Source organism: Octodon degus, unplaced genomic scaffold (assembly GCF_000260255.1).
Source record: "Octodon degus isolate 3935 unplaced genomic scaffold, OctDeg1.0 scaffold00158, whole genome shotgun sequence".
In the NCBI taxonomy this organism is placed as follows: Eukaryota; Metazoa; Chordata; class Mammalia; order Rodentia; family Octodontidae; genus Octodon; species Octodon degus.
In genome coordinates, this window is record NW_004524734.1 from 318627 (window position 1) to 325935 (window position 7309).

Here is a 7309-nt window from a genome sequence, read left to right on the forward strand (position 1 = left end):
GTCCTTAAAGGACCTTTTCATACATGATGCCAGTTCAAATATTGTAGGTACTTGAACTCAGTGCACAATCCTTAACATGTCAAAACATTTAATAGATATTAATTGTTGCTATTCAATATATCTTTGCTTGCCGCCAGCTTATTTCACATTCTTATTATGGATAACTATTACTTCTTGACTGATATATATTTATCTCAATTTGTTAAAACATTCTTGCTCACTAATTCATTCATTCTTGAATATACTACATGCTCGATATTATGCATTTTGATTTTGAGCACTTGTATCTCCATAATACCCTTTGCACTTGTATCTCCATAATTTTCTTTGCATAGAAAATTTGGGATCCAACATTGTCCTATACCTGGCATTGTTGATGCTCTTCATACATACAAACAAAATTATCACTGCTAAAAAAATCCTGACTCTTGATATTGGACAAAATTCTAATTGCACAGATAACCAACTACATGGTCTCATGTATATAGGGTCTCAGGGGCTACAAGTTAGCATATAGTCTTGACCTGAAACATTTAATAATCTTAAGTGCCTCCCACTTTTAGACCTGAACTATTTTCAGTTGCTTTAAAATTGAGTTAGTTTAGGAAGTAATACCCAAAGCTCAGCCTCAGTCACTGGGGTAATCGATTCCAATTGTTGAATTTACAGTTCTGTTGAATACAGTTATTTGACTTATACACAATCCTGCTAGTATTTTATTTGTGTCTAATCTGAATTTGACAGTGTGGTATACATTTATAAGTTCAAAAGAATTCCATTTGAAAACTCACCGATTACAGAGGCTCATAGGGGACATAACAAATCCATGCTTGTGTTATTGAATTTTACTCTGTAATAAAATGTAGTGATTTGGTTAAAGAAATAAATGTTGTTATGATGTTTTCCTCCTTTGAATAAAAGGAAACTTGATATTTGTTTAGTAACAGCACAAACATTTTAAAAATACCGGTTTAATTATTCTTATTTGCAAGATAAAAATGAGAAAGCCTCATTCAAAATATGGGCATTATCTCCCATCCAGCATGAGTTAGTTGATGGACTGATGAATGACAGATCCACCTAAAGAAGAAGAAAGGTCTCTTCTAAATCCATGTGATTAGAAAGCTAACCTAAACACTCATCCCTGCCATTTGCCAGGTATGGGCCAGTGAGACTTCAAATGTAGCTGTAGACCTTTGCTCACCAAAACTGTTTATTGTGGAATGACCATCATGTATATCTTCAGTGATGCTTCCAAATAACTTTTTGGTAAACTAGTCTACATTTTAGATACACTTGCCCTCTTGTTACTCTAAAAAGGACAAAAACATAAATTTTTCTCACAATCTAAGTCATGGCCCATGAAACAGTTATTTCAGGAATTTTTGAATTATCTAAAATGGAAACTAGATATGCATTGATGTTAAATAGTTGTGGAGATGTTGGAGAAGGAAAATTCACGATTTACATAAAGGCCATATTAGTTGTTGTGTTACTCCCTTCCATTCCGGGTCCTTCCATATCTTCTGAGGTGATAGCCTCCATGCAGTGTACAATAGAAGTTTCTGTCCATTGTTCAACCATCTGCCATTTATGCTTCCAAATTTCGACTCTGAAGTTTTTGTTTTGTCTCTTAAATTTTAACCATGTATTCTTCTTTAACACCTTGTCTTTGAGAATCTAGTCACTTGAAAATCTGTGTCGATGTTAAATACAATTCATCTTCCATTTCAGGGAAAGGACGCTGGCACAAAACCAACAATTTAATTACAGATGGTAGATTCCTGCAAGCTTAAGAAAGATGAATTAATCACTTTTACCATAGGGCCCCACATTGCCCATAATTTTTATAGTAGTCTGTCATTTATTTGATGTATAATATCATTAGCAGAGATAGTGTTCATCTACATATGCTAGATTAGCAAATTTTCTAAAAAGTGCTTCCTCAAAATTTCTGTCTAGGGCTGCCTGGAAAGTGCAAGGACCTGGGTTCAATCCCTAGTACCACATGCTGCGCTGGGTCTGCACTGAGCCAGTCCCTGAGACCGGGTGTAGTGGTGCACACTTGTAATCCCAGGGCTTTGGAGGCTGAGACAAGAGGATTACTATGAGTCTGAGCTGCATACTGAGACCCTGTGCCAAATAAATCAATAGATAAGACTTTTTAAAAGTTCTGTTTATTGCTCTTTGTCACATGCATTCCATTTAGGAAGGCAGGTCTTCCTTGTGTGCATGGGAATCTTTCACATATTGAAATCTGGGCATCTTGTCTACCATGTCTTTTCTTCTTCAAATAATAGGAGAATTTTCCTCAACTCTGTCTTCAGAGAGTTTGAGTTACTTGGTCCCCTTATTTGGGACTAGCCTAAGTGTGTCCAGCTGAATCAGCCCTCTTACACTATACCACTTAGACCATACGACAAAGCCCTAAGGAGTGTCAAAATGAAAGATTAAGGAGGCCATTGATCAGCGCTTTCTCATAGCTGTCCCCTCTATTCTTACTAAAATACCTGAACTGACTCCTGGAAACTCACTTCTCCAATGTATGTTTCAAGTGAGAGAATTCATAGCCCCTGCTTTAGGTACTTGGTCTACTATGCCACTGGAGTCCATAACCTCACATAAATCAGTTAATGCCCAGGAAGTTTGTTGTGACTCTGACAAGGAGAAAAATTCTGGCAAACAAAAATTATCATTACTTAACCTGGCCTAAGCAGATGTGAAAGAGGAAGGTTATAGCCCATAACATGATGGGAACTATCTCATAACGTTGTACAGAGAACCCCTTTGAGGAGCCAAAGTCAAAAAATTAGGAATTACTGTGATATTCTTTTAGTTTGGAATGCTCACAAATTCCCTCTGAAGTATATACTTACAGACACAGAGACAGACAGACAGACAGACAGACACACACACACACACACACACACACACACCAGTTTCTCATGCTGTTGTCTCTCTCTACTCTTCCATCTCTCCTTCCCTCATTCACTTCTGTCTACCCTTCATATCCCAGTTTTACTGCTGCTCCCCAACAAAAGCCTCTGCTCCCTTTCTCAATCAAGTCAAATTTTTGTTAGCTCATATGTTATCAAACATTTTGTGTGTTTATCATAGTAATAATACTATGTGTATAGCTATGACTACCTGAAAATTATCTCTTCTCTGATAGCTTATAAGCTCTTTGAGGATGGCAATATTTTTCTTGCATATTGAAGGATACTCGGGCCTGTCATCGGTTGAACTGTCACTAGATGTTTTGGAATGACGGGAACAAGTGATACAGCAATAGCCAACGTGTTGAAGAAGATTTCTTCTTGAGTAGTGAGCTCACCCAGGATGGTGTTAGCATTAAACCTGGACATACAAATTACAAAGCACATACACCTTTGTAAATGTAGAAAAGATACCAGTAAGTTAATAGCATCAAATAGGGACACAGAAATATGACAGAAATTTAGGTACCCAAATATAACCAACCTCTTAGAAGTATTTATATGGATGAAATAAAAGTGATTTAGAAACACAATTAGCAATAAAGAGGTTTCGCCTTTTCAAACTCCACATTTTAGAGAATAAAATAATTCTGAGACCTTCTGTGAAGATTAGAAGACTTGGTGGGTTTTGGAGGGATCAGTAGTTGTACTGGGGCTGGGGAGATGGCTCAGTAGAATAAGTGCTTCCTTTGCAAGCACAAGGGTCTGAGTTCAATCCCCGGTTCCTAAAAAAAAAAAAAATTTAAAAAAAGTAGTTGCACTGGTTTAAGTTCATCAAAGGAACAGAATCAAAAGGAATACACACCCTGTAGAATCCATTAGGTGATTAGTCCGAGAATCTGGAAGCACACAAAAGGAAGGATCAAGAATGCAGCACTGGGGCTAAAGAGATAACTTAGTGATCTAAGCTCCTGCCTGGCAAGGACCTGGGTTTGATCCCTGGTACTGAATGCTGTGCTGTCCCTGGAACTTCAGGCATGCTGTGCTGCCCAGAAGCTGGGTGTGGTGGCACATGCTTCTAATCCCAGCTCTGGAAAGGCTGAAACAGGAGGATCACTGAGTCTGAACTATATAGTGAGACCCTGTAACAAATAAATGAATAAATATATAATTTAGAAAAAATAATGCTGGGGCTCCCTAGATGGTTGCTGGTAGGAGTCTTCATGAAAAGACTGAAGAAACTGGTGTCTGATGACCACAGTGGGCAGCAAAAGCAGCGCCCACTCAAGCAGAATGAAGTTTCAAAAATCACATCAGACTTCCTCCTTCTCTTCTTTTATTTGCCCAGATCACAAGCTCATTGAATGGTGTCACTCACAATCATTTATTTTCCCCTCAGCCTGTTGGGCCACGTACCTGGAAACACATCACAGATACAGCCAGAAGTGTGCTTTGAAAAATCTTCTGGGCATTTCCTGATCTTGCCACGTTGACTTATCATGATTAAGGATCATAATGACATAGGTGAACTGACTCTGAAGAGCATTGAAAGAGAGGAACTACAGATGGGGAGGGGGCTATATATGGTGAAGTAGGGGAACAGAGGGGGCTGTAAAGATCAAGATGGAAATCATATGAAGACTCAGGGGAATTCAGTGATTTATTTTATATTATGAAGCTAATTCATAACAGAAGCTATCCAACAATGTACATCTGCTTTATTAGGCCTCAGATATTTTGGCCAAATATATAGCAAAGTTAGTGAAGGAAAAGCCTCAGAAAATTAAACTAATAATTGCCTTGTCATGGTAGTTGATTTTCAACATGTGAGTAGAATTAAATTCCAAAATACATTCAAGTATTGAGATAATGTATCAAAACTAGAAATGTTTCCTTCACTCTTTTGTAGTGTAAGCTCCCAAACAACATCAACATTTTCACATAGCTTCTCTAAATACCAGCTGAACATAAATAAATTAACGAAGAGTGATCAAGAAATGCCAACATTCCCAGATGCTGATGGTCAGACTGATGATGCCAATTAAGAAAATTGACTTTGAAAATGAAACAGATGCCCTAATTCTATCAGAAGCATAATTCCTGAAGACACAGAACCTCAAGAGCAAAGAAAAGGAATCAAAAAGTGAAGTAAATGGTAGAAGAGCTTACCTAGAGGCACATACATCACTGTAGAGTACAAGGTGCTAAGTATTACATAAATGCTAATGGAATACAGAGGTAAAAGCTTTTACACTCTACTAAGACAGTAGAAAAACAAAAGTTCATGCAACAGACATTTATTGAATGCTTATTAGCACTAGGTACTGTTCTGGGCACTGGTAAGCAGTAAACAACAGTCAAATTCCTTGCCCTTTTATGCTGGCATTCCAAGAAAGAGATGCAGAAAATATATATTTCAAATGGTGCTAAATACTATGGAGGATAATATATTTGAACAGGGGACAAAAATGTGGACAGAACAGGAAAGTAGATAAATGCCAGCAAGGGAATATTTAAGTGGCCCCTGACATTTGAGTTGATGTGTGCCTGGGTCTTAAAATTACGATGTAGGATATCACCAAGGAGGTGGAGAGGGATTTTCCAGACCTAGATAGGAAGGAAGAGAACAGCCCAGAAACTCTAAGAATAGGGACTGTTTCAACTTATCCTCCTTTCCTTTTTCTAATAATTGTCTTATAGGCATAGGAAAATTCCATTTCCATCAGCTTACAGTCCTGGATGAGTCCAAGCACTAAACAGGACACAGATTAGCAGGATTAACATATTTCTAGTATGGATAGTGCCTTGCACATAGGCAACTCATCTTTTGTTTTTAAGAAAAAGCACAAATCTCAAAGCAATCTTATGTTTGCTGCTTTTCAGGTGCCTTCTCCTTAGAATAGCATATTTGAACCCTTTCAGTAAGTTGGAATTTCTCTGGAAAACACTTCTCCTATTTCCTTCAAACTAGGTGACACATGGATTGTGGTCTTCACCAATCACAGCACAAAGTTCCCTTAAAATGACACAGATCTCAGAACAGTGCAATCACAGGAAGCCCCTACACTTGTGCAGCAGCTTCCTTTTCTCTCCACTGAGGCTGCCAGCGATCCTCATGGTATGAATCTGGAGCTTTTGGAAATCATTCCAGATCAAGAATGTGAGAATAGTGCAAGGCAAAGCTGAGGTAAAAGACAAAGAGACACTTGAAACCTTATCTTCTGTTTTGACCTTCTAAATAAAACCTTTCCTGCAGGTAAACTTAGCCAGTATTTTAAGGATGTAATTCAACAAGTTTCTCTTTGGGGCACTGAACTTGCAACCGTATCGCTGGCTAACACAAGCCTTAATATCTTGAGAATATTTTGCTGGGTTTCGTTTGTGCTGCTACAGCATGCCAGCCTAGATAAAATTACATTGATTTATTTTTCAATTTCTATGGTTTTCAGAAGGTTTTTTTTTTTTTTGCTAAGAGAATATATATTTTGACACTTTCAGTTAAGGGGAGTCTCATGTTTCTTGTTTCCTGTGATTTTTATAGAGACACCAACACCATCATAACTAGTCCATCATTGTATCCTAACTAAATCTGAAAGACCCTAGCCCCAAATCATCATAAGGAGGATTAATGTTACAATACGTGAATTTGTGGGGACACAATCAGTCCACAGCGATGTTCAAGGAAAGGATTGTCAAGTGTTATTTTATGTTATTTTCTTTAAACAAGTTGTAGTTCTTTAGGTGTATCAGTATCAGTCAGGATTTTGCTAGAGAAACAGACATAACACAAGATGTACCAGTGTATATGAAATTACAAGTTTGGCTTACAATGGTCAGCCATAGAGTAGGATAAGGAGGTGAGTAGAGGGTGTCTGCACACAGGAAACTGAAGGGTTTAAGGTTTGGAGCTCACTGCAGTGCTCTATGCATGTCTGTATCAGGAGGCCGATGGGCCTGCAATGGAAAGCTGATGAATCCACACCAGAAGGCTGAAGGAGCCAAGGTAGAAGGCCTAAGAGTCTGAACTAGAAGCCAGGAGACAACGTCCAAGTTAAAGGTAAAGACTGGAGCTCCTCCAAAGAATGGAAGTCACCTGTCAGGTGTTGTTTCAGAAATAAGGACACTCAGGTCCATATCCGACACAGATGTCTAGAAGAACATGACTCTTGACATTTAAAGAGAGTGACATTGTAGAAATGCTGAAAAATTGGAAGGTGGTAGCTTGAAAATATAGAGAGATATGTTTTGAGGTGTTTAAAGTGCCCACACAGAGAGCATGCAGTAGGCCCCTTCTCTGGATTTCTTACTCATAAAAATATGCCCATGGGGTTTAGGCTATAGCTAAGTGATAGAATACTTATTAGCATACATTG